Source organism: Colius striatus, chromosome 8, assembly GCF_028858725.1.
Source record: "Colius striatus isolate bColStr4 chromosome 8, bColStr4.1.hap1, whole genome shotgun sequence".
NCBI classification, from domain to species: domain Eukaryota; kingdom Metazoa; phylum Chordata; class Aves; order Coliiformes; family Coliidae; genus Colius; species Colius striatus.
The window spans coordinates 2,020,426-2,048,143 of record NC_084766.1 but is presented as its reverse complement, the minus strand read 5'-3'; the positions used below and the strand labels follow the sequence as shown (position 1 = coordinate 2,048,143).

Below are 27,718 nucleotides of genomic sequence, written 5' to 3'. Positions count from 1 at the left end.
CTTTTCTGCAGTTTCTTTGTGTGCTACAGTGGAAAGGATCATGGCCATGCATATGTGGCTGGGAAGGATATGTGGAAGTGAGAGGCTGGTATTTTCTTTCCCTGTGTTTTTTAAGGCAGAAACTAAATGCAGTGAGTGTTAAACAGATGGCTGTGGTGTCACGTAATCAATATTGGAGGAGAATGAGATTTGCCTCTTTGCTGACGACAGTTCCAGCCCCCATAGTAACAGCAGTAATAATAATAGGAGCATTTACAGTGTATTTATTTTTTAATTCTCAAAGTGAGGTACTTAGGAAGGTCACATGAGGAGATTTTTGGTGGTTTTTTTATTGTGGGAAAGATCAAGTGATGTGCTCGAGGTCATCCAGCACAGTCAGCCAGTGTCTTGAGAGAACATGCAGGTCCCCTTGACTTACAGACAATACATTTCCATTTTAAACCATGCTGACTTGCAAATACTTGAGCATTTCCTTCAGAACTTCATTGCTTGGGTTTTTGTTGGGTTTTTTTTCCCCTTTAATTCCAACCTAATTGTTTGTAAATGTTAACTTGCCAAGAGGAGATAATAAAAACAGACTTGCATTCCTGTCCAGTGTACTGGAGCAACAGGCTTGCTGTGAAAAACCTCCACTGAAGGCCCTCCTGAGAGTATTGTTGTGAGGAGAAAGGTGCTGGATGCCAGAGAGATGATGAAGACTTAGCTGAGAGGAGAGGTTTTATTTATACAGCTGAGCTTCATCTTGCGATATTAATAGCCTACAGGCATTTCTTTTGGATAGAAGGGATGGGTTTCTGTATTTAGCTGAGGTCGGTGTGCTGCTCTTTCTGGCATGAGCCAGAAAATCCCATTGCCATTTAGCTGTTTGCATACATTACCTTATCTTTACTGGGAGGACAGTTTTGTTTTCTTCTGTAAATCATTCTGATGTTGCTAGATTGAAAGTTGTGTGTGAGAGAGACAGGATGACAGGAAAAACTGTGGTACCTCGCTCAAAGGTGGTCGTGTTGCACACCAGATCTGATCCACAGCAGTAGAAAAGTTGATGTGGCCCATGGTGGCCTCCCTGCCTTTTCTCAGGACTCTGCAGACGTGATGGACAGCAACTTGAGGAGTTTATGAAGTGTCCCAGTTGCCCATTTCCTGCTGACTTCTACTGATACGTTTCTGTCCTCTGGCTGGAAGTAACTGTACCACATGGCACAAGTAGAATTGGCACTTAGCACATGATAATTTGTGTGATGGAGGCAGTTTGCTGCTGTACTGCAGCAGTGTGTAGTCTGGAGTGAGTGGGTGGTGTGGGTTTTTTTCCCTGTTGATGGAGGGAGAACAAGACCTGGGATTCTTCACTGCCTCCATAAAAAACTGGCATCTGCCCCAGCTTAAAGATATATTAATAGCATCCTGATCTCTTCCATGCATGGTTGGTGCTGTTGCCTGGATACAAACATAAAGTGATTAGAGAGTTATCATTAATATAAAATGAACAAAATAGGTCATAGAAGCACCTGGTTTGATGTTTCTCCCGTGCACCCACCGTGCACGTTGCTACTTGTCTCTTTCGCTTGCCTGTTGCAGATTGTGCTTTGCTGTAACGCTGCCTTAGGCTTTTCACTCAGCTACAACTATAACCTCTGTGATATTTTCTGCCAGCTCTCTCTCTCTGTGTTTTCTTCCCTGTCCTTTGAAATAGACCCCTATCAGTTTTTTCTTACATCATTTGTACCCTTCTATAATCTGTTACCTTTTACGTGTCTTTGATCAAATGGTGTCTTGTCTCCTTAGCTTCTTTCAGTATACAACTGTATTTTTAGGTTCAGCGTGCTGCGTTACCCTTCTTGGTAAATATATGCACTGTGTCACATAAAGGAGTGCTAAACGGTGCTACAAAAGCCCCTTGTTTCTGAACATCTCCCTAGGGCCTTGTAATGGATTTGTTGGGGCTCTGGGGAGATGTCCCTTTCTAACCTACTTTCTGGTTCAGCTGTTCCCTTTTCCATCGCTTCCCGCAGCAGTTCTGATTTTGTTCACGAGAATGTGCTCTCGCTTGTGGTGCCACTCTTACGTGCAGGCTTTCTCAAGTGTGGGTGCAAGCGTCTGTGGTGGGGTTGGTAATGTTTCTCCCGTTAATCCTCTGTTTCTTACAGCCTGTTCACATATTGAAACGCTGTACTTTAATGTAAGGGGTGGTTTTTCCCTTTCCAGGTGTTGTAGTAGCACTGAGACTTTTGCTTTAAGGGTGAAGTAACTAAAGCAATGTTTGAGTTCTCGTGACTTGAGCAGCTGCTGAAGCTGGGCTGCAGTGGCTGACTTCTGAGTTTGCTTCAGTTGTGGAATACATTTTTCTCTTAATCCCTGCCTTTGGTGTGAACTCTCAGATAAGGAGCAAGAATGGTAACAGTGATACTACCAGCTTCCCAAAGTCAAGACAGCAAAGAATGGAAGTATTTCTTGCTGTCTCAGAGAATTGTTCCGCGTTGTTTAGCCCCCGGTGTTACTGGCAGTGGGTGTTAGGTGCAGGCATCTTGTTCCATCCGTGTTATTTGTGATTAGGGAAAGGAATGCAGGAGGATTGGGGGATGGTGTGCTCTGTCACTGGGATCAGAAACTTTGACCTATGTCCTTTGCTTTGCCGTTCATATGGACTTTGGTAGTTTGCTTCATCTCTGCCTCAGTTCTGCTTTAGTCAAAGTAGGATAATGCTTCTAATACTCAGGTGCTGTCTCTGTTTCTGTTGAGAAGTACGTGGGACAAGGACTGTCTTTTGTTAGGTGTGCAGAGATCTGATTATATGTACAGATACAGTTGTGTGCTCATGTGTGCGTTTGGACAGAGAATATACAGCAGCCCTAACCTCAGAGCCTTTCGCTGTGTGCTCTAATGGAAATACCAAAGAGAATATGGTTGAAACAAGCATGATGCTTTCCCAACAATTTGGTGACAAAATCAACTTTGTGTTTTTAACTGTAGGTGATGGTTTTAGGTCTTGCCATAAATCCTAGTGTGATAGCTTTCAGACCTCCCGTGTCCCTGCACAAATGCATAAAGGGAAGATTTCTGTCCGTCAGTCCTTGACTTGATGTCTTTGATATCACGGCTCATTTTATTATGAAACCCAGTCTCCTTTTTTGGCTTACTCTGCATCACAGAATGCACTTAGGAGAAATTAAAAAGAGGAGATGATGAGAATGTCATATCCAGTCAGGGAAGTGTTGTGTGACAGAGTTTCCAGCAGCACCTGATGATCAGTCCTTTTGGAGGAAGCGATAAAATCTCCACAACAGCCAATTATGTAATTATGAGTGATAGTTTCAAAAACACTTGAGAGATTTAAGCACAAATATCTCAAGGATGTTAAAAACAACCCAGGCTGTATCAATGGCTGTCTCCTTTGTGTTTGTAGAAACTAAAGATGTTTCTATTTTCATATCCATTGCCAGCTTTTCCTGAGGTGTTGCTCTGATAATGGATTACCCGAGCACGCGTGGCTTCTCCCTTAATTCCTCCCTTCCACTTCAAATAACCTGCTTTTAAATTTCACTGTGTGTTTTGTTGTTGCTTAAGGTAAATGTCTTGTTGAGGCAAGATTTATCAGCTGCACAAATATTGAACAGCAAAGGCTAGCTAGATAGTAGGCTTGTGGAGAAGAAGCAGGTGTCGCAGAGGATCGTACCTTGTACACGAGTCAGCAATGTGAGTAATGCCAGCCCGGCATCTCTCCTGTGTACTCAAACCAGGGACTGCTGCAGCTGGTTTTGCACACTGTGTTTGAGGAAAGATGAGGACCAACTGGAAGCAGCTCAGGAGAAAGCAAGAGCAGTGAAAACGTGTCCCTGTTCACACGGGGTGAAACACTGGGAGTAAAGGCTTAAATTGCAGCGTTTTAGTAAACTTCAGGAAAAAGGTTTGCAAGAGCACAAGCAGCAGGCTGGAGTGCCAAGGGACCTTCTGGGCACCCTGTGCTGAGAGTGCTTTAGTGGTCACTGGTCTCTCCTGAAAGAATTTCCTTCCAAGCCTGTTGTCTGTGATTTCAAGGGTACCAAAACTGTTTCTGTGCAGTTTCCCTTCAGTTTTAAGCATACTCCTTGAGCATTTTTCTTCCTGCTAAATACAGCTTCGGTCGAGGTGGACTTAAAAACACACTAAAGGTGAAGATAAATGTTAATGAAGTGTATGGTAAAGAATGTTAATACCTATCAAGTCAACAGTATTTTTTCTAAGAGTCTTGTTTATGTTTTCACCCTGCTGATCAAGTGACACAACATAAATTCTTACAGAATAGCCACAGGTAATTTATAGCTCACAATTAAGCACTTCCCTGCCTCTTTCTGGGTTTGATTTCATTCTCATTTTCTGTGCTGGTGTGGCCCCCAACTGCCCAACAGCTCTCTGGGTTAGAATTTCCTAAACTAACCCACATTATTCTGTGCATTCCACCAACCTCACCGTAACTTGTTTTTCAGTTGGAATTTTATTTCTGCTTCCTTTTGCAACTGTTTAATAACAACCCGAAAGAAAATAGATGCTAATCTTTGAGAACTCCACAAATGCCCTTCCTCCATGCTCAGAACTCATCAGTGATTCTTGTTTTGTTTCTTTTTGCCAGCTTCCCCGCTTGTGACAGTACTTTGTTCTTCTTGCCTGCACAGTGACTTGAGTAGCCTTTTGTGAGGGACTTGACCAAATCTTTTGAGAAAGTTCCAATAAACAATGTGTTCTTGTATTCCTTTACTCCATTGGGGTTTTTTTTCCTAATCCTTGAAAGAATTCAGCTCCTTAACAGATCTACCTTGTGTTCAATTCATCTTGTCCCCTCAGCTATGCAGAAATCTTGGGTGTTCACATGCTCAGGAGGATTCTCCCTTCCCTCTGTTCTTAAGAAGTCTTCAGGTTTTAGCAGCCTTCCCAGTTTACAGGGTTTAGTTTCCTATGCCGAGGTGGTGCTTAAATGGGGATACAGGAACAGTATCCTGTGGCTGTTTTCAGTAGCATGAGCTCTCCCACAGTGCCACTGTTCCCCCGTCCCTGCGTTACCTGCTGCGTCGTGCCCTTCCAAGGGTTTGTGCAGGTGCACAGTGCACTAAATCTTAAACTGACAAATACCTGACTGGCCACAGTGTGTGCCAGGTGATGGTATGGGGAAAGGAGAGAGCTGCTGCCTCCCAGCAGTGCTGTTGGCTTAACTGTGTATCCTACCTGCCTTAAGATACGCTGGGTTGGCTCTTTTGGTATTTATTTCCCTTTTGCACTGGGTAACTGAGGCTGAGCGCTGGACATTCTCAGTGGAAAGTCAGAGGAATGGGAACACAGTGGTGCTGAGCAACATCACCTTTAGCTGTGTGGAGGCCTTGCCTCGTGTCTTACCGAGAAATGTATGTTTTTAACGCCTTTATTACAGGCTGAGTTTTTTATAAACGGATTCTGAGGTGCTGAATGTTGGAGGTGAATCAGATGCAGACACAGGCAGTAACAGAGAAGAACTAGAGACCCTAGGAATCAAAGTTAGGTATTTCCCATTGGAAATGGGAACGCAGCCCAAAAACTTTAACCTGAGATGTCTTTGTGTACCAAGAAGAGTGAAACGGGAAAGCACTAGTGTTTTGCCAAGGCACCGGCTGAGCACCAGTGCAGCAGATCGACCAGTTTGCAGGTACAGCATGGCAGCAAAAACCAGACGAATGCGGGTTAGTTATTCAAAGACAAGTTCCTTCTCGGATAGTTGTGAGACTTAACTTAGCACACAGGCTCAAAGTCTTGTTTCTAAGCAGATGTGTAGTGACTGAAGGGAGGTGAGGGACGAATGACAAGTGAGTGCAGACCAAGGAACAGACGGGCAAGCATGCCTACCTTGGCCGTGTGATAACTACAAGTGTAGCTGAGAGACGTGATAAGAGTGGACAAATATTTGAGAGCCACATACTTGAAAGACAAGAAACTAATTGATCTAGTAAGGTGAAAAGGGGCATAACTAGAAACAAGGGAATGAGATGATAAAATATGTTAAGGTATGGAATAGCCTGCCCAAAGGAAAGGTTGGAAGCACAAGTATATAAAATATAAGACCGGTAGAAAGAACTGGGAAACAATCCAGCATCAAAGAGTTGGCTTTCTGGTGAAAACAGATTGAATAATTTAGTAAGTCTTTTACCCATTTAATTTATGTTTGCTTTTGAGGTATTAGGGCAAGTTGGCAGCCTCTCTTAACTCTTTAATTTTGCCTCCCTAATGCTTCCTGCTGATTCAAATCTGCATTATTGCATACCAGTCTTAGATGCCTGTCTTTGGAAAAATGCTTTAAAAAGGAACAGTTGGGCAAGGAGTGCAAAAAGATACACGGGGAGAAGAAAGGCAAATAAGCTTTGGGAAGGACTTTCAAGAACACTGTCTTGCTATGTTCTGCCTAAAAGCTGTAGCTGCAAGTAAATGGGAGCAAGTATACCAGAGGTAGAAGTCTAGTTGCATTGTTTTGTTCCTGTTTGCTCGTAGGTGGGTGATGGTGAGGGAGGTCCTTGACTGAGGGTGACTGTTTGTGTTAAGTGCTGCCAGCCTGCAGTTCGTGGGATGGTAAGAACAGGAGCAAAACCTTTTTAGCATAGAGAACACAGCAGAGAGGTTTTCCTTAATGAAGCAAAGCACGTCTTAAATTGCAGCCAGAAAGTCAGTTTGACTGCATCTGAAAGGACGGAGAGCAGCCCATAGCTGCTGCATTTGGCTCGTGCTGCTCAGTGGCTTCGGGTGCGTGCCAGGCTGCGGTGTGGCAAAGGAAGGCAACGAGGAGCTGTGTGGAGCCGCTGCCTGCCTCGCTGGCTTGGGAGAGGGAGGACGTGGCTGTGCTTGGCATTTGCTGGCTGACTCCTGTTGGCTGGAAGGCAGCCCTGGGATTAATTTGAGATTATTTAAAGAATTTGGAAAGTGTACCAGTTCGGGGCTTTTGTTTTGTTAAGCAGAAAAACACCGAACCTTGGTTTTCAAACAGCACTGAGAGAAGGCGAATTGGTGGTGCCCCGCTGCATTTATGTGCATGGTCTCTACATGCACCAGGGTTTAAGCTGCTGCCTGAGCTCCAGCATCGAGGGCTTCATCAGAGCCTCTGTTAGCTTTTTCATTATGAGTAAAGGTCTTCATGTGAGCTCTAAAGCAAAGCTGTCGGTGCCATGGTGGTTCTGGAAGTTGCAACCGTGGTGCGCTGTCAGCAATTAACACAAGCCAGGAGGTTCTTAGCATGTTCCTCCCCTTCCTGCTTTTCCTTCTCTGTAATTGGGGATCAGCTTCAGTGATGAAGAAATGTCTTGACTTTCGCCTATGTGGTTCTCAGGAGGCACAGCAGTGTGTGCAGCCTTGTTGAAAAGGTCTTGTTTAGAACAAAGTGGTTGTTTGCCCAGCCCATGTGCAGTGATCTTCGTACCTGTATGAAACACAGCACTCTTTGATCTTTCTTTGCTGTTTATCTCCACTCCAGAACCATTTTACTTACCGGATCTTTTTCTTTCTTCCCCTAGCTGGAGGGTGTTCTGTGAGCCTGCCGTTGTTGACTTTCACGCTGTGTGCTGACCTCTGAACAAAGGTGCTGCTGGAAAGGTGAGCACTTCACTTCATTCCTCTTTGATGCAGATTTACGTTCAGAGGAACCGATAAATTTAGAGGCACCAAAAGTGTCGCCATAAACCATATCTGGGTTTGCAATGGAGAGAATCTAATCTACCAGCTCATAAAATGCTGAGTGTTAGCCATCAAAGCACTGTTAAATTCTGGTTTAGTGTAAATTGTGTGGCATTCTGCAGCAGTGCAGCCCCGAGGAGCTGAAAGGTAAGCGTGTTTCATCTCTTCAGCAGAACCAAGTGATATGAATCTAGAGCTGGAGAAATCTCTGAGACCCTAAAAACAAACAGCAATAAAAACACAGTTCCTATGTATGACCAGCATGGGAAGGGGAGGTCTGAGAGGAGCGTGCTTCACTGTTTCGTGCCTCGTTGTGTGAATCAAATCTCATGTCTGCAACATCAGCTGTCTTCTGAAAGAAGACGAAGTACCCAAGTGGTAACGAAAGAAAAACAAAACAGGCTTTTATCAGATTGAGAGGCTACTTATGAGATGGGGGATAAGCTTAATAGCTTGCTCTGCTGGGAGTATTTAGCAGGAGTCTCTCAAAACCTTCCCCTGCGGTCAGCGAAAGGCTGAGTGTGCCAGGCAAGCAGAGGTGCAGTGTTGGAGGGTGGCGTGTGGGACACGTGGAGGTGTTGGGGTGTCCTTTAACAAGTGCTTCCAATTGGCAGTGAATAGAATAAGCCAACAGAGAGTGAAGTGCTCTATGGTTGAGAAATAATGCCCGTGTTTTATCTGAGCACAAAATATTGTTTATAGGAGACTGTTATTACTGTAAGGAGGGGTAGATGAAAGTGAATATGTGAGACTGTAAAGTCTCTATTGGGCTGTTTTTCATGAGACTGCGTTAACCATCAGAAAGGGGAATGTCACCCGTAAGGTTTGAAGATCTTTCTTCAGGAGCATCCATAAAACTCTTGTGTTGTCAGGTGTTACGTGTGTGTTGGTCTTCTGCAGACAATCTTCCTTACATGTGTGCTGTATTTAAAAATACTGGTGTTATCTACCTCTGCCTGTAAAGTCACTTAGTCATTAGTTGAGTATTTCAGGAACCAAAGAGAGTCGTGGCTGAAACATTCTTGAAGCTTACAAATTGTAGCCTAAAAAGGCTTTTTATATACAAGAAGGTACATAAATACCTTGTTTTTGTGAAGAAAAATAGAATGCTCAAGATTAAAAGCAAGAAGCCGGACTTCTATACTTGATAAACACGTGATACAGAGATTGAAGTTTTGTTAGTGACTTTTAAAGTCTGCTTAATTTTTCCTGTAGTAACTTTTTAATAGAGCTAGCTGTCATGTTAAGAATAATGTTGTTATTATAGATACATTTAATGAGATATTTATTAGTTGCCTGAAAGTAATTAAGCATTGCCTTGCCATGTGAGAAGTTTTAAACACTTCTTAAGAGAGATATGGGCATTTGTTAAGACAGAAAAGGTTTGAAGAGATCCCATTCTGTAATTGTAATTCGGATTGGCTCTTTGAATCCACTTGTTTTAAGAATCAGGGCGTTTTCACAGCACACCTTGTTGTTCTGATCTGGAGCCTCTTGTCTTGCCTCAGGAGATTTGTCTCCCGGTGACAGAAATCCGTATTATTGTGCCACAATTGTGTTTGCAGCCTCACAGGAATATTTCATGGGGTTTGTTTTGGGTTTTGTTTGTTAGGTTTGGGGGTTATTTTCTTTTTTACTTTAGTCATTTCAAAGGTGTCCACTGAAATTCAGAGTTTATCTGGGAAGCTGTGAAAGGCAAAGCGAGTCTTGTCCCGGTTTTGTGTGTAGATAAACACGCCTGGTGGAGCGAGATCTTGTCCTGGGATTCTCTTGCTGAAAAACCTTTCTCACTAAGGACACTTGTAATCTCTTCACCAGAAGGACACTAAAGTAAGTCTACAGCATGTCAGAAGTGTGTCCCTGACTGACATTTGGCACAACAGTATGAATTGAATTAGAGCTTCCAGTTGAGTTTGGCATGTTTCTTCTGCCAGGAAGCAGTAAGGAGCAATCATGAGGAATACAACATGCAGAACGAGCAAGGAGCAAGCTTAATAGCAAGATGTGGCAGGTAGATGTACGGATCTGGCCTGCAAGGACTTACAGTTATGAGGTTGTAATTTTATTAAATAATCATAAAGAATAATTCTCTGTACCTGGGGGGATTGTAGAGAATAACAATTTCCAATGAGATTTAGTTTAGCAATTACCACGGTACTCTTGAGGCTGAGCATCTTTGGTCGTTTTACCGTTAGCAGCTAAATCATGTGAGACTCAGTGATACAACTGAGTTGGAGATAGCATTTGGGGCTTTTTTCTCTGAAACTTTCTGTTGTAGACGAGGCCCTAAAAGCAAACAATGCTTATATGTTGAAAAGTGTTAGGGCAGTTACTGAGGAGACTTGTGTTTTTGTGGTTGTCCTCTAGAAAGCATTGGGTTCCTTAAAAAGAAACCACTCCTCCTCCCCAAGAAACAAAACATCCCTCTAACAAACAAACTCCCTTAACTATATTTCCAAACGTGACACTTTTATAGCAGATGAGTTTTAGAGATCCAAATCAAGTTGCTCCATTCCTTTCGTCGTTTCTCTCACCCTTTTAAATGAGTTACCGTGTGTAATTGTCGGAGCTGCAGACATGCAGGAGCTTCGTGCAGCTAACAGCAACAGTCCATAATGCACAGGTCACATTTGTTCATCAGACACGTCGCCTGAAGAGACCAGAGAGAGAAAAATATTTCTTCATTTGGAATACTGTTGCACTAAGCAATGTTTGTGCTCTGATGGGTGATGGAGAAAAGCTTGAACATCTCCTTGGATTCACAAGGAATTTGTAGAGAGGGCTTTGGAATCCCTACGTGAACACCCTGCGTGCTACTCTTCATTTTCTGTACCCAGAGAACTGATGGGTTGCAGGTGATTGTAACCACTGCAGGAAAACCCTTTTCAGATCTTCAGTCCAAACAGAAATTTGGGTGCAAGGCAAAGTTTTGGACTCCTCTGTGTTAGGAACACTGGAACTGAGCACAAAGTGCTCTTCTGCTGAGGAACTCTGGGCACGTGGGGCTGTGTTATCAACAACTGCCTGAAGCAGGCCATTCCTGCTGAGGGGTTTTTTCCAGCAGACTGACATCTCCCCCTCCAGTGAGCAGTAGCATCGCTGTGATTCCTTTCAGATGTGCTGGCGTTTGTGGACTAGCGTATGCGGGGGTGAATATCGCATTGAATTTGGTGTCTCTCCCAGGCTGGCAGGATTGTTCCCAGCTGTCAGTGACTCACAGTAGCCGGGTTGCTGTCTCAGAGTTTGAGTTAATGGAATTTGCAGATCAGTTTCTCTTGAATTCTCTGGCAGTGATGAAATTTCTCATGAACTAGGAAGAGCAGGAGAGATTCCACAAAGTTAAGCTTCAAATGTGTGTTGGGTCTGAAAAACTGCTAAGAAGTGCCATCCTTCCTCAGTCCTTCCTGAGGATAGTTATGCTCTCAGGTGTTACGTGTTCATTTCAGTACACTGTGCTTATTGCTGAACATCTCCAGTTTCCACAGCTACATTAAAATGGGATAAATGTGTGTCATGTGGTGGTCATTTGTTCCCTACATGAATGGCATCTGGATTTAGAGGTCCTGTTCTCTCAGCAGAGTAACTCAATGCAGTGCATTCATAGAATGAACATATTCACTGAGCAATAAATTACACTTTTTTGCTACCTGTTCATTTTTACCAAACAGCTTGTCTTTGCTCCCTTATGTTCATGTGAAGGGGTGTTTGAAATAGCTGGGGTATACCACGTAGAATGAGGACCTAGGTTTACATGTTGGCTTGGCTGTTGTGGTGGGATGTGGTCCCCCTGGAGAGGTGTGATCCCCCTGGAGAGGTGTGATCCCCCTGGAGAGGTGTGATCCCTCTGGAGAGATGTGATCCCCCTGGAGAGGTGTGATCCCCCTGGGCTCTGACATAGCTGTGCTCAGATGCAGGCAGCATTAAGTGCTGGCTCCCAAACAGCACAGAATCAGTGGCATGCTTTGGATTTTGTTTATTTTTCTTTGAGGGTCACTGTTATGTGACTAAGAATCACTGTCATTTTCCAAGATAAATACATCTCCTGAAGCTCATTTGTCTCGTTGGTGCTCTGTTCCAATCTGAGTATCTGGAGCAGGTTCAGTCTGCTGCAGGTATAGTCAGGACTGACTAGCCTACAGCTATCATATATATGCTATAAATAGTATATATTTAGCTTGTAACTAGTGAATACTTTAGCACAAGTAATTCAAAACCCCTATTTTTACATATCTTTATGGAAGAACAAAGAGTTATTCAGGAGAGCCGAGCAGAAGCAAACCTAAGCTGCCAACAGGAGGTACTTGCTGTTACACCCAAATTTGTCCCCAGAACTTGTCTATTCTCAGGTGTAAAGGGGAAGCTCTGAATTGTCTCCTGTGCTATCATACAGTTTCCTGGTATTGGTGAGTTCACATCAATCATTAACAACCAGAGCACTGCATCCAGATTCGCTGTTTCTGGAAGATGCTTTTAAGTCAAGAGTACTGTAGACTGTTTCTTTTACTGAGCCGCTTGGGAGAATCTGGATGTAAGGGAATTTTTCTGTGTATGCCTAGCATTAAAGGCAGTGGATGTGCAGAAATCCTTCAGCCAAGTCCTAAAGGCCTCAAGTAGTCTTCAGGGTCACCTGTCCAGCACTGACTAGTTGACAGAAAGTCTCCCCTACCTGAAAGAGCACCCGGAGTGTGCCGTTTGCTGTGTCGTTATTAAGAAAAGTGTGCGTTTGTTCTTTTGGCTCCATGATGCTTTAAAAGTGCTTCACAGCTGCGTGTCTCTTCCTCTCCTTCCCTAATGCTTTGTGGCTTTCAAATGTGTTTGAGCCATTTTCTTGCTGTTTATTTGCTGAAGGTGAAGTGTTCCATCTTGGCATAAGAAGAGGTCCATCGTGCTCTTGCCGTCTGTACTGTAACTTCAGTATAGCTGGATCTGAGGTTGGATAGTGGTTTACATTCTAAGCCAGTGCAAGTGAGGAAAAGCAGCAGCACGAAGGGGGTGGGCACTTTACAGTAATGTAGTGAGGGATGGGAAAGAGAGTGATGGGATGATGAAAGGCACAACTTTCCCTGAAATGAGCTTCTAGGAAAGCACAGAGAGAATGTGTGTGTGGTGGACAGGGAGTTGTCTGAAAAAGTTGTGTTTGTTCCCTGGAGGCTCCCATGTGCTGTAATTGAGTCAACATGTCAAAGTGAAGTATGTAGTGAGCTTTGGGAGCAGGGGAAAACTGCTGCTTCTGCACACAGAGGGCTGGGATGAACCCCATCTCACAGCAATAATAAGCACTCTGCTTCTGCATTGCTGAAGCCACAGCACAACAGAATAACTGCCCAAGCAAGCTCTAAGAATTGCTTTAAATCTTGGGTTGATTGGGAAGCTAAGAATACTTGTCTTTGCTTCTGATGAGAGCGAAGGGAGCTGCGAGGGCCTTCCTTAATTTAGACCTAAGAAAGAGGTGCCTGTGTGTCTCAAAATCCTTGTTGTGCTGGTGCAGTGTTTGGGGGAGATGCTGACTTTTCTTTGCTATCTCGTTTGTGTGTTTGCAATGGATGGAAAAGGGATGACTGCAGCACTTTGTCCTGGCAGACAGTTGCAGCCTTTGGCTGTGTGACTTCACGCATGATGCTGCACTGGCAGCTCTCTCCTTGGCCGCAGCTCGCTGCAGCACTGCCCTAGGAATTCATATGAACTTGAAAATCCTTAGAAGCCAATGTTCCCATGCTAACAAGCTAATTTTGCCTTGATTGGGTATTTTATGTAGAGCCTTTACCTTTGGCGCTTTCGTGATTTGTAAATCACGCTCACTGACATATTTGATGTTCTGATTGTTTCCATGGTGACAGCAATGGCAGAAACCTGCACAAGGAAGGTGACAGCATTTGTGTTTTCAAGATGAACTACAGAGGATTGGTTTGAGGGGGTGGGCATATACAGTAGATGTTTCCAAGCAGTCACACAATTAGGGGTACTCACTTGGAGGTCAGAGAGAAGAGGCAGGAGGACAGAAGGGTTCGTCTGGTACTTTGGTGTTTGCTGGTGTGGGGAAGCAGTGAACACAAGACCAGCCTACAGAGCATGAGATGTTTTTGCAACATGTCTCCTTCCTTGCAGCTCTGATTGATGGTGGAATTTAAAAGGCAGAAAACTGCAATGTACTAATTACCTTCACAGAAGAGGTGGAAGATAACATGGCTGTGAGACAACTGTAACATACTTTTGTTTCACGATTCCTCCCTCCCAAATTCATAACCAAGGTGCAGAAAGTTTTTAGCATTAGGAATCAGATGTTAGTGAGAGCTTCAGTCTCCTCGTTTTCCTCAGGTGAAGTCAGCTGTCTGATTCTGTTTTCTGGGAAGCAGGGCTTTACCCCTTTCATTATGCATCATGTTACCCATTGTAGCAGTAAGATGCCTTGAGAGAATGCAGGTGTTTGATTAGAGTCCATGCTGCAGCAGAGAGAGTTGGTTTTTAAGGCATTTTATAGGAGAGACAAGCCTCCTTCACACATCCTTTTGTAGCAGCTCTTGATGCTCCTGTCTGTGGTGCACTCACTTGAAGGAGTTCCCTGAATTACCATATATGCTCCCCTTTCTTACATCAGCACAGACAAGTGTGGGGAGATCATGTGAGAGGTGCTTGTAAGTGATGCTAAATACCTTCTTTGAGAAGCATGCTTTCCCTCCCCACGGCTCTGCCAGTGCCTGGGACGTGTGGCCAGCCTTGGGACCTCATGCCCAGGTAGTCCTGCCTGGGAAGAGCAACTCAGCCTGCGCTGCCCTTCTCCAGGTGGCAGGCACGTCTCTGGCCCTGGGGAAATCAAGCAGGCTGGTAGTAAGACACAGATACTACACTCCAATTTAACACATTGTTAAATTCGGATCTCTTATGCCTTCCAGCCAAAATATGGAATCATACTGTAAACTGCATTTGTGTTACATCTTATTACACTAGGGAGGAGAAGCCGGCGGCTGGGAACTTGTGCTGCCTTGAAGGTTGCAGAAGTTACTTATTTGTCTGTGCCTACGGCCTCTTAGGTTACATCTGCATTGCTACAGCAGCTGGGGCTTCCATTAGTTTGGTATCTTGGGAGTGGGGTTGCATAAAAATATGTGGTTCTTTATATTTATGTGCAACATTTTGGTCAGATGGCAAGTTGAAAAGTGTTTTGATTGTGGGTTTCCCTTCACCCCACTGAAGGGGAAGTTTCTCTGTTTCGTACCAGCTGGAATCATTGTGTGTAAAAGTGGAAAGTGGTTTAGAAATCGTGGGAGCAGTTGTAGCAGAATGGTTGCAGTAAATTGTGCCATCTGTTGTAAATACTGTCCTCTTCTTTGCAGAACGAATCAAATGAAATAATTTTCTTCTTGAGATAGGTTCATTTATAGATCATTAAGCTGTAGAGATGCTGATGTAGTGGGAAAATAAGATGTTTTGTCTCCACTACCCTCCCTCTTCTCAAAAGCAAAGCCCAAACCCATTGGTTTTGCATTATTTACACTGATGGACCTCTGAGGCATAGCTTAGTGCTGTGTCTGAAGCAGTGTCCTGTGACCCAAGCACATGCTGGACATACCTGTGCTTCAGTGGCATTATGCAATGTAGATAGCAACAGACACTTAGACAGGCTTCAGTCTTAGGAAACTTGTGTTTCTTCATCTGCAAAACTAACTCCTTAGAATGTTCAGCCTTTTCTGAACCCCCTTAGCATGAAGGGGTAGTGTTAGTGGGATCAGTTAGTGCTGATTCATTTGCATTGACCCCCCTGCAGGTTGTTAAAAGATGGAGGGATCACGATGTGCTTCATTTGGCTGGCAGGATCTTTGTAGCTGTTTTAATCTTACACGAAGTAGGTAAAATCCAAGAGGAAATTGGGAATGGTAAAAAAAGAGAAACCAACTATTCAGATGCAAATTTACCCATTAAAGCCATAAACCATCTCGATTTTGAGAGTGTTACATTCATTTCTTGAAGCAGAACTTTCCCTTAAATCTTGGAAAAGCATCTGCAGAGAAGGCAGCATTTCTTGTATGTCTTTTGCTCCTCGTTCCAATTACAGGCAGCTGTCTGATTTATACTCAGTGAAAACGGCTAATTGTTCCCTTGTAAACTTGTTCAGTTTATGGGAACATGTATTTATTTGCATGAAAACCTTTGCCTGTGAAATACTGAGGAGCTTTACTGCAGATACAACATTTCAGAGTTCAAACCATAGGTGCCTCTAAGGCTGTTGGGAAAGCTCTTCCTTCGCTGGTTGATAGCTCTCGCCTCTCCGTGTGTCATTAGTGTTTAGTGCTGTTGCAAGTTCTTGGATAAGGGATTGAGCTGGTTTTGTGTGTGCTGGTTTAGACAGCACTAGCCAAACAAACTGTTGAGGCTTTTGCAGTCATTTACTGTCTTATGAAACACAAAACTCTTGGGATGTGAAGGATTTGTGCATTTATCCTTTTAGTTCCTAAAGCAGTGGAGAGATTATCAAATGGACAATGTTGGGTACGAGTTCCTGATTTATGGAAAGTTCTTAAAACACTCAAAAAAAAGGGAGAGAAAAAGTATTTAACCTAAAACACGTTCAAATTGGGACTGAGGAGATCTTTACCCCTACAGGGATGGTCTGAATGAATAATGCTGATTCTTTGGAAGATGTTCCTATTAAAATCTTCTTTTTGAATCATTTTTGGGCACACTTGAAGTGTGGAAGCCACAGAGCTAGTTTTGGTTGCTTTGGAGTTAATTTTGCTTATGAGGGAAATATGTTTTGATAAAACTGTGTGCACAAAGTCCATCCCACCCCTCCTGGAGTGATGTACCTGCAGTGGGACATGACTGGTGATTCAGTGGCACAGCGTGTCAGCTCAGTCTGTGCACTCAGTCCATACTCATTCCTACCTTCAAATGACTTATGTTAAGAGCAGATAAGAGATATTTCATCTGCGGTTGTCAATTCAATTCAAGATGCTGTGGCTTTGCAGAATGCTGCCCTCAGAGTTTTTTGGGGCTTGTTGGAAATTTTTTGTGTGCTTTCCAGTCGTGGGGGGTTTATCCTTTTGTATTATTATTATTCCCAGAGACCATTTTAATGTATGCTTTGATTCATGTGGAGTATTTATACTCTGTTGTCCTCGGAATCTTTATTGTTGAGCGTCTGTCTTTTTTGCTGCTTCTTTTTCACTGCTGCGTTTCAGCCAGGTAAAACAGGAGCTTTATTCCATGATGCTCACAAGTGGGAATTTGTGGTTCTTTCACCAGTGTTTATTAGAAATTGTCTTTTGTTTAGCTGGGATGAAATTGGGGATGTCAAACCAAAAAATAAGTGTTGCCTTCCCACAGAGGATGAACTTTTGACATTGACAAGATCTGCAAAGCTGTGAACATAACAACTGCATAAACGATTTCTGTGATGGTGAGTCATTTCTGACCCGAGATCCAAACGAGTGTTTACTCTTCAGGTGGTGATGACAAGTTGATGTGTTGTTTAATCCCAGAAAGAAGAGTTTCCTTTAAAAATGATGTGAGTTGTAGCTTCAGAGGCGTAGGAGCCTGAGATGGTGCCTTTTTTTGCCCGTGGTATTCAGTCGTGTAGCTGCCGGCCTCGGTGGGTTTTTTGCCCTGTCAGCTTGACAAATGCCCATCTTCCTTCTCCAATGCCATTACTGTGGGGCTGAAGGGTTGTGGTTTATGTGAAGTAAGAGGGCATCGAGGACCAGAACAGCATCTTACTGAGCAGTGCCTTGTGAGACTGCTTTGCCAGTCCCTGCACTGTCCTGGCTCTTAGCTAGGGAGTTTTGCTGTTGTGTTGGTTCATGGCATAGTTAGTTCTCTGTGAGTACCTGTGGGTATGGAGTATCTGATTGACTGATTTTCCTCTCAAGGTTGTGAGCAGGAACAGGAGAGTATTCAGTCTCCACTGTTTTCCATGTGTGAGGCAAGTCAGTCCGGGACTAGCATACCTCTCTTTGTATTAAAACACCTTTCAAGACATCTTCTCTTGGGAACTCTAAATTTTGGCTAAGTCTCAGCTGTGTTGATCAGTGGATGGATGCTTTACCCAACACTTGGTGTATTTACTAAGTTTTAGTGCCTTTATTTCCTTTTCAAACGTAGAACAGGGCTGCTCATTTCCCTGTTTGAAGGTGATGCCTCAGGGGATGGCTGCAGGAAAGCGGTGTACTGCTGGATCAGAGCACTTCTGAACAGTCAGGACGGGACTTTCAGGGCAGGCACCTACTTGAAAAAAAGTGGGTTTAGGTCTAGGTTCACAGCTGTGGCAGCAGAACATGTTTGTATTCCCCGAGGAGGTGAAATACAGGGTGCTACGATGCGCCAGTGCCGTTGCACTAGTGGTTCATTTCCCTGCGAAGTTGCTGCCAGTGGAAATGGCAGCTTTTGTAAAGCAAGGGCTGTATGGAGACCACCAGACTCGATCAGAAACAGTGTCAGCTTCATCCTCAGCCAGCCTGAAGCTTTTGCTGTATTCCAGCTTTCTCTGTGGCATGGTGGGCAGTCCTTTGAATGTTGGCTGCGCTGTACTGTTTATTCTTCTGTTTAGGGAAGCTGAGTAAGACCTTGATTCTGTGTGGGCATGCTTCTCTCCTCACTTCAGTACCTCTCAGTAGGGTGCCTTTTGAGATGCTAGCCTTAGCCAAGTCGTAGTAGATTTCCTTTCCCAAATGTGTGTGTGGTTGGTGAGACACATCCACGGTCCCGTTCTGGTGGCTGTAGGAAAACTCTGCACAGTAGGACACTTGGGATGGCTCTGTCCTCTTGGAATGCCACGTTTGTGAGTATTGGTAACATTGCCGGTGTCTTCCCCCTTGCCTAAAGCTTGCAGCAAGAACAGATTTGGGAAAGCTCTCCCTTTCAATGGGTATGGTTTATGGATCACAGGAAGACAAGTGGATGATATTAGTAGCCGGCAAGTCTTTGAAGTACGTTAGAATCAACTTCAGAGGGAAAGAAAATCCCTTCCTTGAGCCACAGATAAACAACAACGCTTTCAAACCTTCAAGAGGATCAAGGTGAAGCTGGTGAACAGAGTAGATGATCCTGCTTTGTGACAAGTGGCAAAAATACCTTCTTTCCTCTTTGTGCTCCTGTTAATGAAGCAAAACAACAAAGTTCTCCGATTGTTCTATGAAAGGAACACGTGAAAAGCTTTTTGTGTTAAATATCCCAATAGGTGTGGGTGGAGTATGTTTTTAAAGGGATGGAAATATCTCCTTGGAATTCTGAAGTATCTTCAAAAGTAAGTGGAGAAGAGCTGCGTTCATCTGATGCTGCAGGTGCCTTTAACAGCATTTGTTTATTTATTTAGGCTTGAAGCTGATGTGTATCACTCCCAGTTTAGTTGGCTTTGGCTGAGAGAGAGAGAATAGAACAGCCTCGTTTCTCTTTTTCCTGTTAAATTCTTCAGGAGAGAAGTAAAGCACTGCTAAAACACGCAGCTGAAGTGCATTTGGGAAGGTAAATATGCCCTCTTTTAGTGAGGAAGAGACTGTCTCTGGAAGGTGGTTTGGAGAACAATGGAAAGTGGCCTCAGAAATGAAGGGACTGTAGGAGTTTTCCCTCTGAGGTTTCCTTTTGGGGCTATTTTTCCAAGATTCGGGGTCTTGGAAGTCAAAGGAGAAAATTAAACACATCTTTTCAGAGGAAGAGAGTATTTTTTCCAAAGTAAGAACGTGTTCACGTGGCTTCAAAACATTTTGGGGTGGATAAAGGCTGAAGTTGAGTGGACAGGAGCGTGGATTAACGTGCCTTACGGGTTGCAGCCTCAGGAACGGTAAATGAAGTTATGTAGGAAACCAAAAGCTGAACGTCCAAAATGGGAACAATGGAAAGAATTTTACAGTGTTAAAAAAAAACCCCAACCCTGTGGTTTTGAATCCCATTTGCTGATACTTGTGGACTGCCGGGAGAACTTTGCAGGTCACTGTATAGATGAGGCTGTAAAAAACACAAAGGTAGCACACAGCAGTGTGTCCCACACGCAACACAAAAGTGAGAACAAGCTGGGAATTGAGAGGTGGTGGGTTTGGGTGGGGGAGGGAGATTTAAATATGTCCTTCAGGAAAGGATCTGTGTAAAGAATTGAGAAAGAAGTAAGATGGCAGTGGCAGCAGCCAGGATTTGCAGAGCTTTTCAGTCCTTTGTTTGGTTATCTTGCATAAGTGCTTTAGCCAGAGACTCTTTCAGTAGCTGCATGGGGCCAGCTTGGAACACCAACGTGCATGAATCCAAATGTAATTTCCCTGTTGTGCACATTCTGGCTGTGACAGCCAAAGTTATGAATGTAAAATAGCAGGGAAAGAAAAGAAAAAGTCCAGAAGATGGCCAGGCCTGAAATGTTAATAAGAACTGACTTAGCCAGAGCTGCCCTGAGCTCCGCAGAGGTGCTGCCCGAATTGCTGCCCTAGCTGCTTCCATGCTTGGTTTGGGATGCCTCAGAAAAGAGGAAATAGACCCTGTTTGTCTGTGCATCTGTGTGATTCAGCATGATAGAAGCAACAAACATTTACTTCCAGATAGGATGCAAAGCAGGCACAGAGGATGGTGGTAATTCTCTGCTCCAGTTTGTGGTCAGTGCTGGCACAAAGACCGAGTCGGCATCAGTTGCTTCCATCTGTAGACATGAAGTACTGTATGGGGACTGACAGTATCTTTTTCCCTTTCAGGCAGTTCTGCTTTCTGTGGGGCAATAATCCACAGCTTTACCTAATTCCCAGTGTTCAGAAAGCATTTGTCTTTGCTCTGGGCAGGCAGAATGAGGGATTTCCTCCCATGACATCAATGCACTGCTCACAGAAAGGGCACCTCATCACGGCCATGGGACAGCTTGTCTCGGGAACCATTTGGGCAAGGAAAGGACTTTTCCCTCTTCTACATGCAACTTGCACAGCAAAGCGCAGTTGCAAAGTTTACAACTTTCTCTGCTTCTTCCAACATGAGATTTTCCCGGGTCTGTCTTCTGTGTCTTTTTCCAACCTCCTTCCATCTCTTGTTACCATGGAGAATGAAATGCCACTTCCATTCAAATTGCCGGCTGAATAGGTTTTGAGGTTGATGGATGGTGAGAATCTCTTATCCCTCCTTCTCCAAACACCGCCCCTGCCTGGTTCTTGACATTTCACTTGCCAGAGACTGGCAGTCAGCGAGAGGGAGCTGAAAAGGAGGCTGGCAGTGTCCTGCTGAGATGCTCTTTCAGTTCCCTGGATGAAATCAGCAGCCGTGAGAAGGTCTTAAGGACTTGGGTGCAGAGCCTTGTCCTCAAGCTGGCTGAGGCATGAATGCTCACTTGAGTGCACGCTCCTGCTTCCCCAAAGCACCCAGGGAAAGAAAGATTCACGAACAAGATTTGCTCCCACTTAACGACCGTGTTTCAAGGGGTGGTGTAACCTCGGCAGTGTAAAGGGAAAGGTAAGGAATGAAGGAATACAATGCATGCCCTGGCGTAACCTGCTCCTCTCTTGTATACTTTTAGCCTTCATCATAGTGCCACGTCACAGGACAAGTGGGATTTCTTTCCTGCAGCCTGACTTGCCTGGTTTCCTGGCTGCAAGTTCTCAGGAGAGCGTGTGTTAGTGGGATTCCAGCAGCCCCCGTAGGCACCAGTTGGCTGCAGACGGTGTTATTAGCACAGTGTCACAACAGCCTGCTGGAAATGGGGTCTTTTAGTAACAAATACGGGGAGCTGTGCATCGGGAGAGGCCCGACATTGAAGTCTGATGTTGTTTGGGATATGCTGAAGTGCATGAAACGGAGCTAAAAAGCAGAAAAATCAAAACAATGGCGGTGTAAAATTACACAGCGAATGCTTCTGGGCTGTGATTTATTACTTGTCATGCAAGATCATTATGGATTTAGAAGGGAATTTTCAGCTTATGCTGAAAGGCTTAAGCTTGTCCATTTTACTGGAGGGGCTGTTTTGACTGATGGCCACTTGATAGAGTTGGGGAGCAGTGCATACCTGGCATTGTTTGATAGGCGTGTGCCTTTCCATTCTGGGAATGCTTAGTGAAGTTTATCACTTCAGAATTTCGATTCAGACCCTTTTTTTCCAACCAGAAACGTTCAACAAACATAAACATGTTGGGAAAAGTACGTTTGTGAGCTTTCTGCTAAAACCTCGCAGTGTCAGGACCCCAGCAGCAGAGGAATTAATACTGGTGCTATACTTTAGCAGGTGGCATCTCTGTTTAAGGTTGTTTGTGAGCGACAGTAACTCTTGGCTTTCAGTCCATCTTTTCAGAGCATTGCACTGAAAAATAGTTCCACGCCTTCTGTGTGTTCCTGAACTCACTAAACAAGTATCTCTTTGCACTCTACCACCAACAGCTTTTGCATCTGTCTTAGCTCCTCAAGAGATCACTTTCCATTTGATGCTTTATGTCCTCTTTGTTGTTGGGTCCTTGTTTCCCTGCTGGAGTTTTCCTACTGTGCAGTAGCTTTTCCTGTTGTGCAAGCCACTTCCAAAGTGCTCTCAAATGTTACCTCTCTGGCTACTGGTGTGTTAAAAGGGAAATTTTTAATCCCTGCATCAGAAAAAGACTCATTTGTATGTCAGTACATGCAAAATAAGAATAGATACATGAATATAAAGTGTGTATGAATATACCACTCCTAATCAGTTTGCTGTAAAGATGGCAGTAGTATTTTTGACCCCAAAGCCAGAGATTCCCCTGGAGGGATGCACTCACAGCAGACCCAGTGACCCGTGGCTTTTAGTCATATGAGATAATATGCAGGGCTTTGATTTCCTGGCTTGAAGCTGGTTGGCTGTGGTACTGCAGAAGCCTTTCATTGTCAAAAACACACTGAAGCCATGCTGAAGCAGCTTCTTTTTACCATAAATACATCACCCATATCTGATGGAGCTGAGAGAAAGTGATACAGGGAGTTAAAAAGATGGAGGGGTCCATTGGGACATAGAATGATACTACAGTTTGGGATTAGCTTCCTAATAGGCACTCGGCATCATGTTACCCTTTGTAAGGGAGAGGGAAATGGGTGAGCATCTGTTGGAACAGGGTGATCTGGAGTGAGCTGAGCAGCATCTGCATGTGTGTTTCCATTTATTCTGTTAATCTTTAGGGTGTTTTTTTTATTTAGATATTACCTTCTGGATGAAAACAATCTACTCCTACCTGCCTGGGATAAAATGCATGAGGGAGAATCCCCAGCCTTTCTCTCCCACTCTGTTTGTGAGGATTGTTATGCTAATAATCTAGGGATTGTCAAAATTCTTTCTGGATGTTTCTGACAGGTTTCAGCTTGTGAAAAAAAAAAAAGATCTTCCAGTTTTGGAGGTGGATGTATTGAGATTCACTTTGGCCTCTGCAGTGCCTTCTTCTGTTCCCCACACCAAGACTGACCTTTACTTTATTTGATTGGGGTTTTTTTAATATTTATGTTTTCCCTAATGAGAAATGGGCTGACTTACTAACAACAGAAATAAATGTCATTATTAGAACACATCTGGTAGCTTTTCTGCTCCGTTCCATCTGCTGCTTGCTTAAATTATTCTTGGAAATTTTTGTTAACGTTCCACTCATTTTAGATTCAGAGTTGATTCACTTTTCCCCTCCTCCTTTCTCATCTCAACACTGGCAGGAGCTTGGGGTTTTTTTTTATCTTGCCCTAAAGTCTGCTGGCTGCTATTTACATATAGGCAGGTGGAGTAAGATCCAGCTCTAAACCTCCTTCTGTTTGCCAGATGCTTTTGCTCAGTGATCAGTGCCTGGGTTTCTGCTCAGAGCTTTCCCAGGCAGTGCAGCATGGACCTGACCTCCACTCCTGTCCTGGGTTTCTGCTCAGAGCTTTCCCAGGCAGTGCAGCATGGACCTGACCTCCACTCTTGTCCTGGGTTTCTGCTCAGAGCTTTCCCAGGCAGTGCAGCATGGACCTGACCTTCATGCCTGTCCCTGCTGCCCGGTGCCCCTGTCAGTGAGGATGGGCAAAGCTTTGTTCTCGGCAGCTGAGGAAGAAGCCTTGGGCAGAGCAGCGGACTGAAGCTGTCTGTCAAAGGATTTATGAAGACAGCTCTTGGCTGATTCATACCTTGCAAGTTAACTTTAGAACCTTAAAGTTCATTAAATGAATTTCAGTTTAGCTTTTGTCAGGGCTTCCTACCTGCTCTGGTCGAGTGAATTCTTAATCCCTTCATTATAGGCTGGTCTATATGCAAAGAATGAGCATCGTGCTCTCCAGTTGCTCATCCCCTTTATCTCAAGTGTCATTAACTGGAATCTCTCTACCTTTTGCCTCCTGTAAAATGTAAACTGAATTACAGGCATGTAATTAAATCAACATATTAAGTGTGTGAGGAATGAGAGGCAGTGGGGATTTTGATGGCTGTATCTACAGTCAGAATATTGAAATCTATGATATCAGCTATCTGAGCTATTTTCTAGTGTGTTGAGAGCACTGGTTGTGTAAGAACAATTTCCAGCTGAGACAAAATGTGTTTCTGTGCTAGGTCAGCACAACAGGCAATCATTTCCCCTCACCTGGCAGAGTGGCTGCTCCATAAACCATGTGGCTGCTAGTTAAAAGACTCAGATGTACAGTATTACTGCTCATCAGGGAGAGGGAGATTTGAATAATTGCTGAATGCTTGTGAGGGTTTGACTGGAAAAAATGTGACAGTTTTGGGTACCCCGTGTTTTGCTTTTGCCTGTAATCCCTGCCCAAGTCACTCTGTTGCATCTGGCATGCTTGAAATGACCATGGTCAGTGTCTGAGGCTGATTTTCTGCCTGATTTGTTGTGCCTCAATGTAATATATGCACCATCTATAGATGTGCAGCATCTGGTTCTCTGAGCTGAGACTTTTTACTCATTTTGCCTGTTTTACATTATGCAACTGGATGTCTTGCCATAGCCCAACCTTGGAACAATGTGAAAAACTGTAAACCAAAATACAGCAGGGGAGGCATGACAAGAAGTGGGGCTGATCTCTTTAATGTAGATACTATTCCCTTTAACCTTGCATTTCTGAATAGGTGTTTGATGTCAGTCTGCCACGAAGACAAGTAATAGCAAACTAGTCTGGCGTGGAATGGAGTCAAATTTGGGTGCAGCATCAGGGGTGCTCGTTACAATTGGATAGATTTTTGTGGTGCATGCCTCGAGGCCAGCTGCTGGCTGTTTGAGATTTGTCCCTGTGAAATCCTCTGCTTTAGTCTTGTTCCAGAGCTGTAGCACTCTATGCTAATACATCCCTCCCCATCCAGCCTGGTTATCTTCTGTTGGCTCTGTATTGCTCTTCCCCAACTGTGATACTGGAGTTTTATTCCATCAGTGGGGCGAAAAACACAGGAGAGAAGCAGGGGAATGGGTATGTGAAATACTGCTTCTGTTTCAAGGAAAAGTTAACATTTGTCACAGCAGAGACACTGCAGAACAAATGGGCTGTGACCCCTGCTCTGTGATAGGCTTTGGGATAACCGGCTGAGCACAGACCGGTATTATGTTGCAGATGAGTAGAGGACAAGCTGTAGCATAATATCTGTGTGTGTGAGTTGTGATGTTCTCTTACACACGGGTTTTTGGACTAAGTTGGGCTGAGTATCATCTGCACTAGCATAACATCAGCTCTGGGCCCAGCTGGCACGGCCACAGGCAGAAGCACGTCTCTGTGCCATCCTTGTCTGTCGGCTTCTCTCATGTTTGCTCTCTCTTGGGCCGAGCCCTGTAGGACTCATTATCTCTCTCTTTATCCTGAGATCTTAAACTTGTGTTTCCATCTATGCTTTGCGACCCCATAAATCAGGCACTGCTTGAGGTTAATCACAAGCACTAAACCTGTGCTCCCACACATCACCCTGCGATGCCTCTGCTCCTGAGCAGCAGAAGCCGCCTGCACACGGAACAGCGTGTTCGTTAGTGACCCCAGCCAAAAGACACCATTAACTGGCTTGGCAGAGGTGCTGGCCACAGCACTCAGCTGAGGACCGACAGGATGCCATCAGGAGGTGCCATCATGTCCTAAGTTGGGAGCTGGCTTTGAGAGGCTGTGCTTCGGCGGTTGGCAGCAGAGGCAGTGCAGATCTTTTATTACCTTCACCCAAACGTGCTTTTTCTTGATTTATGGGGAAAGGATTTGTACAGTAAAGGAGGTGCCTTCTAGACCCATCTTCCCATTTCCTTATTTTATCTAACAGTTGCTTCCTTCAGTTGTTTAAAGTACGTGGGTTCATTACTGTGGATCATGGATCATAAAGAGATGCCAGGAGCGTGAGGCCTTATCAGCTGTGAGCAGCTGTACTTGCCTTTGCATTTTAAATCTAGGCACCTAAAGTGCAGATGAATAACAACACTGGGTTTTCTGGGAGGTAGGATTTTTTAATTACTTGAAGTTTATTGAAAGCTGTTGCCTCTGTGCTTAAAGTAAACTAGTATCAGCCTTTTTGGGGAAGGCTGTGACCTATTTGTTGGAGCTTAGAGTTAAGGTTCAGGGTGGAGAGCATTAAGGTCTCTAATGGTCTGGTTTTGAAACGCTGTGTATATATGGACAGTCATGCTTAACTAAGTGTATTACTTGCATATATTGGACAGCCTAGAAGGTCAAGCCTGATTTCCTTCAGAGTGTCTTTACACTCTGCCACAGAAGTGGCTCTTGGGGGATGCCTGAGGATACTGGGAAGGGAAGAGGAATACACAGGGGCAAAACTGCGTTATTTTTTAACCTCTGAGTTGCTGTATAGGCACAGAAATTGGCCTTTCTCATCTTTATTTTTTACAGCTAATTTTTTCTTTTCCATGGGGACATTATTCAGGTACCAAGTTTTCCATACAGAAATCCCAGGCTCAGACCTGGAAGCAGTACATAGGTTTTCAGCTCATGCCCTGAGCTAACTCACCTGCTGAGCCTTCGTCAGGTTTGTTCAGAGCTGCCAGCAATGGCTCTGCTTGTGCTCCTGGACGATTGGAAGCTGGCTTGGGAGGAGCTGGTGGAGCATTCAGGAGCCAGCTGGGGCCCACAACTTGCAGAAGCTGTGTCTCTGCAAGACTTAGAGCTGTGGAGCCAATGATAGCAGCAATTCCAGGAGGGATAACTGGTGGAAGAGTACCAGATTACATGTGCTGTGTTCCCTTCTGCTTTGAGAGATGGGTCATGTGGGGTTTCTGCCTCTGCACCCCAGAAAAGAGTCTCCTTGGAACCAGGAGTGCTGCAAAGCACTGTGCAAAAACACTTTGAGTTGGTGACAGATGGGGTCAACCACCCCTGGAGGTATTTAAAAGACATGTAGATGTCGTGTTTAGGGATGTGGTTTTATGGTGGACAGTGCCAGTGTCAGGTTAATGGTTGGACTCTTAAAGGTCCTTCCCAACCTAAATGATTCTGTTATTCTCATATTTACTTGTGCGTGCACCTGAGAGGCGGGGAAAGCATTGTTCTGTGCTTGGCCTGTGGTAGCCTACAAAGAAGAAATGAACCCAGCTTGTTAAGTGTGAGAGGTGTTGCCAACTTACACTTGGATTTTTGTTTCCAGCACCTGGTTTTGCAACGTTTGTTAAGCCAAGTCTTCAGTAGTACTGTGTTGTACAAGACATCTTTGCTTACCTAGGAGAGCACCTTGCTGTGCACCAGATTCCTCCTTCCAGCAGGAATCCTGTGGTCTTCCTAGTGCTTGGTTTAGCCTTTCTGCTTGACAGGTACAAACAGACTGAGCAACAACACATGGCTGAGCCACCTCTTTCCTTCTGCAGTTCATCACCAGAGGCTAGTTGAAGTAACAGTTGATAACTCTTATTAACCCAGAAATAGGAGGAAAACAAAAAAAACCCAACCCTATGTGTAAAATGATAAAGGACCAATAGGCCTAACTTCAGAGTTCTTTATTCTTTTCATTCTATTCGCAACTTGGGGTAATTGCTGCTCAGTTCAGTTACTCCTGTTGCTGGCCGAAGGAATCACTCCAATCGGCATTACTTTGCTTTTCATTTCCCAAGCTGAAAACTAGACAGATATTGAAGTGAATGAGATGCCCTGGGTGGAGAATGTTTGCAGTTGGAGGAACACTACTGCCTTACGCTGTCAGGTACACGTATTGATACCAAACTTCTCTCTC

At 44.3% G+C, this 27,718-nt stretch overlaps 1 protein-coding gene across 4 annotated transcripts in view; it reads left to right on the top strand.

Moving 5' to 3' along the window:
• The window catches only part of NDST2 (N-deacetylase and N-sulfotransferase 2), a 117,420-nt gene that overhangs the window by 16,146 nt on the left and 73,556 nt on the right, over positions 1–27,718 (top strand). For 3 of the 4 annotated variants that reach the window (XR_009819149.1, XM_062000820.1, XM_062000818.1), the window contains exon 2: positions 7,500–7,578. The gene's annotated coding sequence lies outside the window, so the exon portion shown is untranslated. Of the gene's footprint in view, positions 1–6,714; positions 6,736–7,499; positions 7,579–27,718 lie in introns of those variants that run through there. The other variant, XM_062000819.1, reaches the window with a different exon arrangement.